The following is a 12,788-nucleotide window of genomic DNA, read 5'->3' as shown; positions in this document are numbered from 1 at the left end:
CGGGTTCTTCCTGGAGATAGCTGTGTGGGTCTTCCTTACGCATGGGTGCACGTGTGCGCGCTTGGGATGAGCCCAAGGTTGTGCTCGAGTATACGCGCGCTTGTGCACCTGCAAGGCAATGGTAATGCCTGGCAGAGCTCTTTTTGGAATAAAATGAAAGAGCTCCCTATCCACCGAGGCCATCAGCGTGAGCCTTTGCCAAGTAGGCCAGAAGAAGTCCTTGTTAGCCAGCTTCCCTTTGCAACTTCCTACTCTTCCATAGCCTTTGGGTACAAACTGGTATCTGGACTGGTTAGGATCAGAGCTGAGAGCGAAGGTGCCTGCAGTGTTTGAAGACAACGTGCTGGTGAACTCACAACGAAAAACGGAAGGGTTTCAGGATTCTAGCAGAAAGGAATAGCAAGATTTCACTAAGGAGTTCTTAGAAGAAAGCATTAACTTTGCTTACTGGCTTTTTCAGGCTGGAGGAAGTGGGGCTAGGGTCGGGGAGAGAAGCACTGGGAGTCTTGTCGGAGTCTCAAGCAAAACCAGGCGAGGGCTCCGGGCAGATCCACTCCCACAGGGCCCTGTCTAACCTCCTTTGCAGTCGCACCTTTCTTCTGCTTTAGAACCTGCGTCTGTACCGGTGACCTTAGAGACCAGGTCTGGCTTATGAGGACTGTTAGGCACCCTTTCTGCCCTTGACATACTAAAATGAGACCAACTGCAGTATTCGCAATGTCTGATGCTGAGCTGTGTTGCTTCCCAAATGTAAATGTTCTTTTCAGAATCTGCGCCCATCTGATTAGTAAGCAAATCACCACCCACAACTAAGGGGACAGCGGAAGCCTGCCTCAGATGACTGAAACCCCCAAGTCAGTAGCTCTCCTCAAAATTTCCGGCGGGTTATAGCTAATGACTTTTCCCACCGCCCTAAGCAGCGGAAGCTTGACTCAGTGACGATTTTCTATCCAGTAACCGCGAGGAAGTGGGCGATCAGCAAATTGCCCTTTTGCAGGAGGCTGGGGACGCCCCTGGAAGTTCGCCTTCATCCTCCAGGTTTTCTGCCTTTTCCCTTCCCCCTTCCTGCAACGCCCCCGCTCCTCCTCAGCCTGGGGATTTCCCGGCGCTTCGCCGGCCCTCTCCGCGTCCCGGGATAAATCGGTTTGGAACACGTCTGGCTGGGAGGCGCGAGGGCTGAGAGCAGCTGAGCGGCCCGGGCCAGGTTCTCACGGACTCTTGGGGTCTGGCAGACGCGGCCGCTCCCGTCACTGCGGCGCGGGCCGAGCTCACGGCCGCGCGCCCGCCGCAGCCGCCTCCATGCTGCAGCGCGGGGCTCAGTTCCACTCGGCCAGGAGGCCGCCGTTGCCTGCACGCGCCGCCTTGGGAAGCTCGGTTCCCTGGCCCGCCCCGGCAGCGGCCGCCGCCCCAGACCTCAGCTGCTCGCCTTGCGCCTGAACTGCGGATTCGCCCCAGCGCGGTGGCCAGCGGGCGGGGCGCTGTGTGCAGCCGCGCGCAGGGAAGCGGTGAGCGTGTGCAGAACTGCCCCAGCCGAGGACTATGTATGTGTGTGCGCGTGTGTGCATGTGTTTGCTGGTGTTTTTCCTTCTTCCCTTGAGGGTGTGAATTGTTTCGCAGCTGGCTGCTCCCTTAGGATTCTTGACTTTGGGGAGCTCTGGGCTGTGAGCACAACCCACCCGTATAATCCATTTTGCACGGTCGGTTATATCAGGGAAAAAAAAAAAAAGCGCAACTGGACGGGGGTGGGGCAGACCGACGAAACCTGGAAACACACACGCACTCACAGGAGAGATGAAAAATTGAAAGACTTGAGAAGACTTTGATAACCTCCCTGCTGGCCCTTCTGTTTTCCGGAAAGATCCTGGATGTTGGCTACCTTTTCAAGTCGTCTTGGCATGTCTCTAGTGTTTTGTAAGCTGCTTTCCAGCTAGCTGCGTGTGTGTGTGCGCGCGAGTGTGTACGCGCGCGCCTATCTCATGCATTTGACTGTCTTTTATCCAACTGCCCAGAATGTGTTAACTCGGCGATGCCCCTTCATGCCCGGGTTCTTGCAGAGCTCTGAGGACGCCCGGACCCATTTTCCTGGCTGGATTTGGAGCGGCTGCTGGGCTGTGGACCCAGGTGTGTGGATCACTTTACCCAGAAGCTTGGAAAGCGCCAGTTTTTAACCGGCTTCCAGGTACATCACAAGGTCAAGAGAGGGTCTTGCAGCCCTCTTGTTTCCGTGTATCTACACCTTCTCGTCTTGGCCAGAAGGATATTTACGTTTTGGTCCACAGCATTTGAAGCCAAAAGTTCAGCCCGTCGAGCTGTTTTGCTATACAAAAAGAAAAAAAACAAGGTAATGAGGATTGCTTATCAAACTGCCTAACATAATCCTCACTCTTCCGCAGCCTTTTCCCGTCTCCCTCCTCCCCACCAAAATGTCACCAGCTCTTGAATTACGTGGATTCGGGTTGGAGGAGAACTTGAAGGAAACGTGATTAAACGGCTATGCGAGAACGCTCTCTTTGCTGCCCGCGGTCCGGTGGGCTTCGAAGCCACTCGTGAGAAGGACTGCTTCCCTCCGTGCTGCCTTCCTCCCCGTGCAGTGTTGGGTGTGAGTGTGCAAGTGTGAGTGCAAGTGCGCGCGCCTGGGTACGAGTGTGTGAGTGTGAGCGTGTCTGTGTGTGCGTGCGCGGCCGCCCTGCCTTTGCCCGCTCCCCAGGCGCGGAGCCGCGGGTTTCATGGGGCGATTGCCGCGGATCCCCCACCCAGCGCGACCTGCGGGCAGCGGCGGCAGTGGCAGGAGCCGCCTTTCCGACTCCCTAGGATGCGGGTGCTGAGCTATGGCAAAGGGCAGCGAAGTGACGAGCGAGACCCGGGTACGACTGTGAAAGCCACCTGGAGCCACCTTGTCGGGATTGTACCTGCAGGCAGAAAGTCTTCCTATGACCGTCTTTTCCCCTAGAGGCACCAGGTAACAAGCCAACGACTAAGCGCCTCACCCAATTTCCTTCTGATCTTGTTTCTAGTGTCTTATCTGCATTGCAGCCTACTTTACTTATTAATGTTTTGAAAATCATTGAGAAGGATTGGGTATCCAAGGGCGCTGCTCTGTGATTTTGTAATACAATTTCTAGTAGGTGAAATATAAATCTATACCTGAGCACTTCATCTAGTAGTGGATGCTTTGAGAATATGGATGTGCTCCACCCTGAGGATATTTTTTGAGAGCTAGGCGTGTGGAACCTGTCTGAAGATGCCGGAGATCAAAATTCTGTGTTTCCTTCAGGCTATGGTTGCCACGGACCATTTGGTACCCAACCCTCTCCAGATTGTGGAGTGTGAGTGGGTGTTTGGTTTTCACCCATCATTTAAGCCAAATATGTTTTTTACACTTTTCTACCTCTGGTGCCAGGTTGTTTTCCTTTCCTTGTTGTGGAGGAGCTTGCCAGATCTTTTCAATAGTTGTAAATTACGCATCTGGAGACTTTGACTGGAAATGGAGTTTTCTTGGAACTTGGTTTGCATGAAAGGGAATATATTGCCACGGGTGTGTGTCTTGAGATATGGTGTTTAGCTGCCAGGGCGTGCTTTTATGTAGCAGAATAAATCCATGGAAGAAGTCGTTTTTATATCTAGCAGAACCAAGCTAAAACGATAGCCACCACCCAACATCCTCTCCAGCTGTATTGTCTCCGTCACGGAGAGGGGCTCCTGTGCGCGTTTTTTTGTTTGTGTGTGTTTTGCTTTGTCTCTGTATAATAGGTATTTTGATTTTTTTTTTTTTTTTTCGGATGCCTTGATTTACAAGGAGCAGGTTGGATTTGCTACTGCCTAATTTACATATTGGGTCTGATATGTTAAAAGGAGATTCCCAGGGCAGGCTGAAGCGCAACAAATTTAGTTAACTTACAAAGCCCCTTACCCTAGCGCCTTTTCCCCCTGAATTCCCTTTCCTCTCATCTCAGCGCCCGCCCCCAACGTAAAATGTCACTCCCTTCCTGAAGACATTAGAATTAACAAGATAAAGCACTTCCAAAGTAGTCTCATCAATGTTTTATTCCGTAGTGAAGACGGTCTTAATAATTTAGCTAAGGAGTGTTCGTTTGTCTCTCGCCTTTGGGAGCTGCTTACTGGCTACATTCGGCGGAGGATTTTGCCTAGCCAAGCTCAGGATGCCTTGCACCGGGAGGCAGTGACTGGGGCTGCTGGGGCGCGGGGACTCTCTTTGCTAAAGCCGCTTAGGAAGTGTAGGGGCGCTGCCTGATTTTCCTCCACTCGCTGCGTTTCTATAGATATCCATATGATGGCATTTGCAGACTTCGAGCTGGCCGATAGCTGCTCTGCTTGTCCCTGCGCACTGACGTCCCCAGCTCTTCCTCGAGTCTGGGCTCTGCTGCTGCTGCAGCCCTCGCAGGCTGGGGGTGCTGCAAGGCTGTGAATTCAGCGGGCTTTGGGGGCTGGGCTCTGCCACTGCAGTTGGCAGGCCAGCTTTGACACTCTTTTGGGGCGGGGCGGAAGAGCTCAGCGGACCCCCTGGCAGACAGCAAGCGGATCGTGGCCGAGGCGGCCGCCTGGATGTGAGAGGAGGGAGATGCCCACAGCCACAGAGGAGCATAGAGGGCGATGGTGTCCTGCCTTTGCCTGCAAAATCCTCTCTCTCTCTCTCTCTCTCTCTCTCTCTGTCTCTCTCTCTGTCTCTGTCTCTTTCTGTTTGTCTCTCTCTCTTTCTCTCCCCACCCTCCATGAATACTCAAGAATATGGAAGGAAAGCTGGCTACAAAAATGTCCTGATATTCAAATACTGCATGATTTATCAGGATTAAAATCCTGAAGCTAAGTGTGTGTTTCCTGGATTTTCATTTATTCTTCTTTCTCCCCTTCCTTCTTGCTCTTCTGGGTTTGATTAGGTCATTTATACCCGTTTTGTTTCCAGTCGAAACACCTCTGTAAAGTCAACTAACCTCCCTCCCCTACCTGATACCCAATAAACGTGAAAGAGGAGGACAGGAGGGCCACTCTTCAGATTTGCTTTGTGACTTCAAGCTCCAGGGAGAACCAAGGAGTGATACAGAAGATATCTCGACTTTAACAGAACTTCATCCTGTGAGAACCAATGAAAAAAGTGAGAAATTGCCTAGTTTAATGAAATAAATGAAAGATAACAGATAATTGGGAAAAAATTTAAAAAGGATTTTTCCTCATATCTTCTCTTTTTAAAATTTTTCTCTTTTAGTGAATTTACTTCTAATCCTCCTATCACTCAGAAAATCTTAAACAAATCTGATTTGTTTATTTTAAACGTCAGACAACCATACTTCTTTGTCCCCCTCCCCAAATTGCCCCAGAATATCATTGCAACAGTATTGATATCATACTTACAATATTTTTTAGCAAATAAGTCATACCTATCTAGACAGTGCCCAAGAAAAAAGAAATGCTGGTGAATATAGGTACTTGGAAAATAAGGTGTTTTCACCACCTCCCACCTCATTTCACTTTCTTCTGGCCTTTTTCCACTAAGGATTCCATCTTTTGCAGGTTAAGTTTTGTTCTTCCACCCTCAGCCTCAGGGAAGGCAAAGCAAATGCGTTAAAATGGATGCTGAATGCTCAGAAACCTAAACATAGACAATGGTGTGATGCATGTTTGAAAATGTCACTCATTGGTGCAGATTAGAGTTAGGTTAAATATCATAACTAAATAGAGCTCCTAATACAAGTTTGCATGGACAGAAATTCCTAAAGTAGGGGAAAAGATTTCTGCTGCCTTTTTCTTCTCCCTTTTCTGGGAAAATGGAAAGGGTACAAGTTACTTTGAAAATCTGAGTCCACTGTCCTTGTTAAGAATCATCTTTAGACAGAGCTAGCTTCACTCACTGGCCTGGCTCACTGATGAGTTAACACTGTCAGATATTGATAGGAAATTTCCAATAAAAAGCCTCCATCTTTGTAAGCCCTCTTTTAGTTATTAATAGGGACAGAACAATAGGGTATCTATAAGAACAGGCATAAGCAGATAGGTGGAAAGAAGTTACCGCTTGATTCCTGTGCCCTGGGTCATTTCTTTTAGTCATTTTTTTCCCTTTCTCTTTTCAAGAGGAGAATGACCTTGAACACCAGCCTTCTGTTCTTTCATACATCTCTCTCCTTCCCTCATAGATGTAATGTGTATACGACCACACACACCTTGTTTTTGAAATATGAGATTCCTGTGCTGATGTTTTGAGAGAAGTTCATAAAGATTTAGTTCTGACTGATAACAGCCAGAAGTGATTTCTTTCTTTTTTCTCAAGAGGGGATAGCAAGAGCTGTAGTTACCTGTGGAAGAATTCCCCACCCTATTCTCTCTTCAGTTATTTCTGTCTCCTCTGTCATTAAATGGATTCTGGGTGTCAAAGCAGTATCTGGTTATGACATTGGTGTTTAAATGATCATCATATGTCATATCATGTTTTATCACCCTTTCATCTTTTCATAAATGACTGTCATTTTCCTTTGTCCGTTTAAATCAGTGATCGGGTTCTTGCTGTTTGAAGCACTTTTGGCTTAGTAGTTTTGCTGAGTTTTCTTGCTGGTGAAATTGAGATCTTGCTTTCTGCTGATCTGTTGCTGTGTTGTTGTATGGTTGGGATGAGATGCTTACAGATATCTAACAGTATTCCTGCCTCTACATGAAACTACTACATAATATCTAATAAATTATTCATTTAAAAATAAATTTATCATAAATAAGATTGCTAATAAGTATTATTGCCAATTTTGAGGTTGGAAAAAGGAAGCTACCAGAAACTTCCTAAAGGCTTAACTGAGCTAACTTATTAGCTTATTTCAGTGATTTTTATTTTCTGTTTACTTGCAAATGTAACATACTGACTTTATCTTCAGGATTTTGTATATAGTATAAGAATTTTATGTTTGATGTATTATTGAAGGGTAAAAGTAGAAATTTGGACCTTATAGGTGTGTGGGCCCCTAGAATACATAACTAGAAGATAATTTTGCTAAATTATTCCAATGATACACATGTGCATACTCTGCCTTATTCAACAAGGCTTGAGAGTGAGACTACCTATTCTGGTTCTAGAGCCCACATTTTTATTCCCCTGGCATCCTTCAATCATTGAGGACTATTTAGAACCTAAGGCTGTATAATTTGTTCATTACATGGTATGTGCATGGTGAAAGTAAGAAGTATTATGTTCATAATTATTGAGGCTATTCCCGTTAGAGGTGAACCATTTTTATTATGCTCTACCAAAATAAATTGTATGTTATTATGAAAATCCCAGTTTCATATAACAGAAGACAGAAATATAAGAATGTAATTCAAATATAGTCAGTGCTACTTTTCAGCTTTTTCATCATATTGTTGTGAAAGATACTGTGTTGACAAAATGATTTTTACTAAACATAATTTATTTTTACATAAAAAATTTACATGACATAATTTAATGCTAATTATGAAGTTAGTTAATAAGTAATAAAAATTACAATGGAATTACATGCTTGTATAACTGTGCTGTCATTTCACTGATTTCAAGTAAACAACATGAAAAGAATTTATTGTCTAAACTATAAACTAAATTTGTAATATTTCTCAGAAATTGGTTTTTATAGCCAATGTTTGTTAAGTTACATGGTCACATTGGCAGAAAATTTAAATTGACAAATTTTGTGCTTCTTAGAAAATATGTCCTTCTTTGGGCATATACCTAGTAGTGGGATTTCTGGGTCAAATGGTATTTCTGGTTCTAGGTCTTTGAGGAATCGCTACACTGTCTTCCAGAATGGTTGAACTAATTTACATTCTCACCATGGCACATGTTTACCTATGTAACAAACCTGAGCATCCTGCACATATATCCCAGAACTAAAAATAAAATAAGAAAATATATCTTTTTACAGAATAAATCTGTCAAAACTTAAAGCTCACACTGTTCTTGCATTTTCTTTGTGGGAACATATGTATAATGTATTGCTCTAAAATATCTTCCAAGAAATATTTCAAAAAGGTATTATAATCCTTGTGGAAAACAATTATAGAATTTTCATAGAAAATTGAATCTATTTTAGATTTTACAATAACAAAGACACTAGAAAAGTAGCAATATGATAAATGATTAAGGTTTTAGCATACTTTTAACAAATTCTGAGAGCCGTTTCTGAATTCTTAGAGAAAAACAAAAAAAGCCCTAATTCATTCAATAGATGCTGAATCAGAAATAGTATATTTAATCAGGAATGGAAGCCTAAACAATGCTGTTTATCTCAGTCTATTTTCACTCCACCCTGTGCTGCTCTTTTGGGGAAGTGCTAAAGAGCTTTGAAGGACAACTTTCAGTTTCTTTCTTGATTGCAGTCTTCATTTTGACTCCTTATTTTCTAACTTTAAGTAGGTTTTTCATGGATTTTAGTGGTATCATCTCCCAAGTTATAGAATATTTGCATTCAAATGATTTACTAGTAGGGACATATCAACTACATTTGATGAAACTTAACTTTCTCTTATCTCTTTTAAAAGTATAGGATGTGGTACTTATTAATTAGCTCTCCTTTTATTACTTTTTTCATGGTGTGAAGATTTGTTAAGTTTTTGAATGATGTATTTACATTTGTTTTTATTAGTGATTAGTCATTTGTATAGCAGCATTAAAATATTTATAATTTATATGGCAGCATTGATCACTACCTGAGTAGTACATATGCTTTATTTTATGTAGATAGATATCTTGATATTATTAATATTCACAGATATTTGAATTTGGAATCTCACACTCAATAAAAATAGCCCCAAATTTAAGTGAAAAGTTTAACATCAATTTTTGGAATTATTTATGATATTTGCTATGTATTGACTGTTCAAATGTCAGGCACTTTAAAAATCTGTAACTGGACATTGGGTCCTGATCTTAATAACTTATTTTCTTAGTAACATGAAAAATATAAACAAATGCAGAAGGTTGAAAGTAATTTATTAACTAAAGCTTTTAGTTCTATTTTAGTGTTCTGTGCTTTGTAGTAGGGAAGAGAGAAGAAATTAAGAAATCATGGCTGTGTTTTATAGGGATTGTATTGTGCAGTAGTTAGAAAAAGGAGCTATGGGATTCTGCCATCCTTGGTCTCAGCCCTGTATAACCTTGAACATGTCTTTGAACTTCTCTGAGCATCAGAATCCTCATCTAGGAAATGGGGCTAGTAATATGACATATGCAATCAGGCAGTCTGAAGGTTTCAGTGATATGGTTCATTAGGTGCCTGATTGTTATTATCATTATCACCATTACCATGATCACTTCATTATTAGCTAGCATGAGCATGATTAGGGAAACAATAAAGGAGGTGATAATTGTATGGCTTCAAAAGCTCACCAGACCAGGAGTCATATTCTTCAAGAACCAGGCAGAAGATGTAAAGCAGAAAATCTTGCTGAGTTTAAGAAATCATAGGGCATATCTTGAATACACTGGAGAGTGCATGACTTACTCAAAGATGTTCACATTTATATTCACTTTAATCTCTGATGGACATGGCATTCGGCAACTCGACATATATATTCAGTTCTCCTGACATATATATTCAGTCTTGAATTTTTTAAAGCATCTCTGCCAAGTGGTCATCTCGATTAAGCCTCAGTAACTTTAGTGATTCCAAACTCACTCCAATTAGATTATTTCATTATTATATAAATGTATTTTAATTTTCTCCTTTAACTTGAGCCAAAACTCTGGCACCTTGTAGCTTCTAATTATTTTTAACCTGGTAGAAGGAGGCACACAAGTCTAATTCCTAATGATAGTACTTCAAGTGTTTTCACTGAGTTCCTTGAAATTTCCAACCCACAATTGCTGTGCTTGTGACTAAACATATCTTGGCTCGAAACTGGTTTCGGACAGTTTTCAATGTATCATGATTTCAAGTCCTTTTTCCTTGAATTGTCATTAAATGTTAGCTATCATTGGTCTTTATCATCGCCTTCTTCTGGAAGGTTTTCGTTTATTATCCAGCTTTGCACTGAAGCATGCTAACAACCCACGTGGGTAGACTACTGTCGAGTTAAGCAGGACCATTACTTTCTTGCTTTTGGAGCTGAGAAGGCAAGAAAATGCTGTAACTCCCCAGCTTGCACTCATTTTAGATGTTACAATTTGATCAATGTTTTCTTTCCTGCTGAGACTTAACAAGACATTGGAGTTCTTAACATATAGAACTATTTTTTTAATTAAAAATTATTTTAAAACATTTCTATGGGTAAGTAGTAGGTGTATATATTTCTGGGGTACATAAGATGTTTGGATACGGCCATGCAATGTAAAATAAGCACATCATGGAGAATGGGGTATCCATTCTCTCAAGCATTTGTCTTTTGAATGACAATCAAATTACACATTTTAAGTATACCTCTTCAAGATGTGACAAATGGTCAGGTCAAGTTTGATCACAGGATTAAATGTATTTGCTATTATGAGTCTTGACACTTCGAACATTCAGATCATGTGATTTACTCATGATGACCAAGTTACTTAAATTTTTCCACTAAATAATGAGAGAAAATTCACTAATATATTTTAATGTTATTATTCATAATAAATATGAACAACAATGAAATGGAGCAACACAAGAAGAATTTTCACCTTATGCTAAAATGATTGGCTGACTGCATCGTGATCTCTCTGTTCTGAACAAGAATGACTCAAGTCCTTTCTTTAATTCCTTTAACCAACCTTTATTTGGCATTTAATGCATACTTGGATTTTTTGGTAACCATTTCTCCTTTGAGTCACAGAAGCCAAAATAGCATAGATGCCACTCTAGAAAAGTTGCAATCTAGAGTGAGAAATAAATATTATTTCAGAGAGTAGCCCTAGTCCTGAATCAGTCTTGGTGACATTCTCACACCTTTTCCTCTAATGCTCTTGATCTCTATTTACTAAATTAATATTTGTTACCTCCTCCATTATTTAATAAAATTGATGATTAACCTCCTAGAAGTTTCCTCAGCCTCTATATCAGGTGATCTAATTTCTAAAAAGGGGGAAAATAATTTAAACACAGAAGAAAATGGCATGTAAACTTTCTTGACTAAGTATCCTTGTAGAATGAGTCTTTTGGTTATTCATATTATCCATAGTCTTGAATGTTTTCTCTTTAGGCATCCTTTTTAAAAATTATTAAAAGTTTTACATTTAATGTGAATTCAAATAGTTGTCAAGATCAACATAATACATCAAAACATAATTATTTTCTTAATGACTCATTTATTGTATATGTTAGTGATTGCAGACAACCCTTGGGGACCAATCCAAGACATGTTTAAGGCAGTTTATAAAGTTGCCACTTCTTTTATCCTCTCTGTCTTTATTGTAAAGTGTTTCTTTAATTTTCTTTGCTCTTATATAGCTATTTTTTGTCAATGTACTTGCTTTCCTTTTAAACTTCCTAATAGGAACTTAGTAAGAAAATAATAAGATTTCTGGTTATGTTGATAAAATAAGAACCTGAGGCTGAATAAAAGTCTAAGGCTTCATCCTCTGAGACAAGCACATGAGCTTTCCATGTATTTGATGAGGACAGCGCTGAAAGATGCTAATATATATAGCTTGGATAATATATAATGGATGATGATGGTGATCATCATCAGCATCTTCATAATATTCTGAGAAGGTGGTCTTTTCCTGGCACGTAGATTTCTACCTTTCTCTACTCTATGCAATAACCCTACAGCTTTTTCATGATTGTCTCAATTTTTTAGAGGAATGTATTGTGGCGCGGGGTGGTTAATTTGCTTGTCCATGATTATACAGTTAAGATGATAGGGCTAGACTTAAATTCAAATATTTTTTATTCTAAAGAAGATGCTTTGTTGGCTACGCCTAGGGGATTTCCCTTTTCTCCTACTGCTTATGGCTGTTTTTCATTGATTATTACAAAAAACACATTTTTAATCTTCTGCAAGGATGATGAGCATCCTCTGAACATATACCCTATTTTTAGTTTCTCATGTGGTTATGGTACTGTATGAATTGCCATGTCTTATATCTGGATGTGTATAAAAACACTTTATCCACTAGGAGATTCTGTAGTTGCTTATATTGAGAAGGTATTGCATCCTGAGTCTGGGATATACATACATACTAAGACTTTTTGATAAAATAGACTGTGCCATTTTGGGTGATTTGCTCTTTAATTTTCAGTTCCCATTTGCAGGAGTGACTGGCAAACCATTTAAATGGATTGACATGCTATAAGTAATAAATACATTTTCAGGTCCTAGTGCTAAAGAATCAGAACATACTGCAATATCAGGATGGGATGAAACATACAGATCATTCTGTTCATCATTAACATCCTGGCATTTGCCTCACCATGCTCTACCTTCCACTCACTTCTTTTGCTGTGTTATTTGTGTAGACTGCTGTTGATGCTCTTAAGAGTGCTCCAGGTGTTACTCCTGTTACCTTTTCCCTTTGACAGAGGGCCAAAAAGAAGGCAGTTGATAATTTCTGAGCTTGAATCACTGCTATTATTTCCATGACAGAGGGGCTTGATGATGGGCAGTCAAATTCTCGGCTTAATTCTAGATAGACCTGTTTTCAGGACAAATCTTTTCCAGAATAAGCCCTCTGATGTTTTCTTATCTGTAGGCTATGTTGTTATCTCTTGAGGTGAAGTCAAAATGGCCACAGATTTATTGCAGTGCTTCTCATCAAAAATAGATGTGTGTTTCTGTTCCTTTTGAATCTGGGCTGGCCTTTTTACTTGCTTTGAACAACAGGGATTGCAGAAGTGAAATGGTATAATTTT

General features: G+C 41.1%; 1 protein-coding gene across 2 annotated transcripts in view; it reads left to right on the top strand.

Moving 5' to 3' along the window:
- The first annotated feature begins 1,098 nt into the window (after positions 1–1,098).
- Positions 1,099–12,788, top strand: part of LRFN5 (leucine rich repeat and fibronectin type III domain containing 5) — a 288,888-nt gene continuing 277,198 nt past the window's right edge. For both annotated transcript variants that reach the window (XM_037732757.1, XM_017512349.2), the window contains exon 1: positions 1,099–2,959. The gene's annotated coding sequence lies outside the window, so the exon portion shown is untranslated. The remainder of the gene's footprint in view (positions 2,960–12,788) is intronic.

The sequence above is a fragment of the Cebus imitator genome, unplaced genomic scaffold (genome assembly GCF_001604975.1).
Source record: "Cebus imitator isolate Cc_AM_T3 unplaced genomic scaffold, Cebus_imitator-1.0 Scaffold470, whole genome shotgun sequence".
Classification (NCBI taxonomy): Eukaryota; Metazoa; Chordata; class Mammalia; order Primates; family Cebidae; genus Cebus; species Cebus imitator.
Note: the sequence above shows the minus strand (reverse complement) of the source record. Positions and strands in the feature narration are given on the sequence as shown.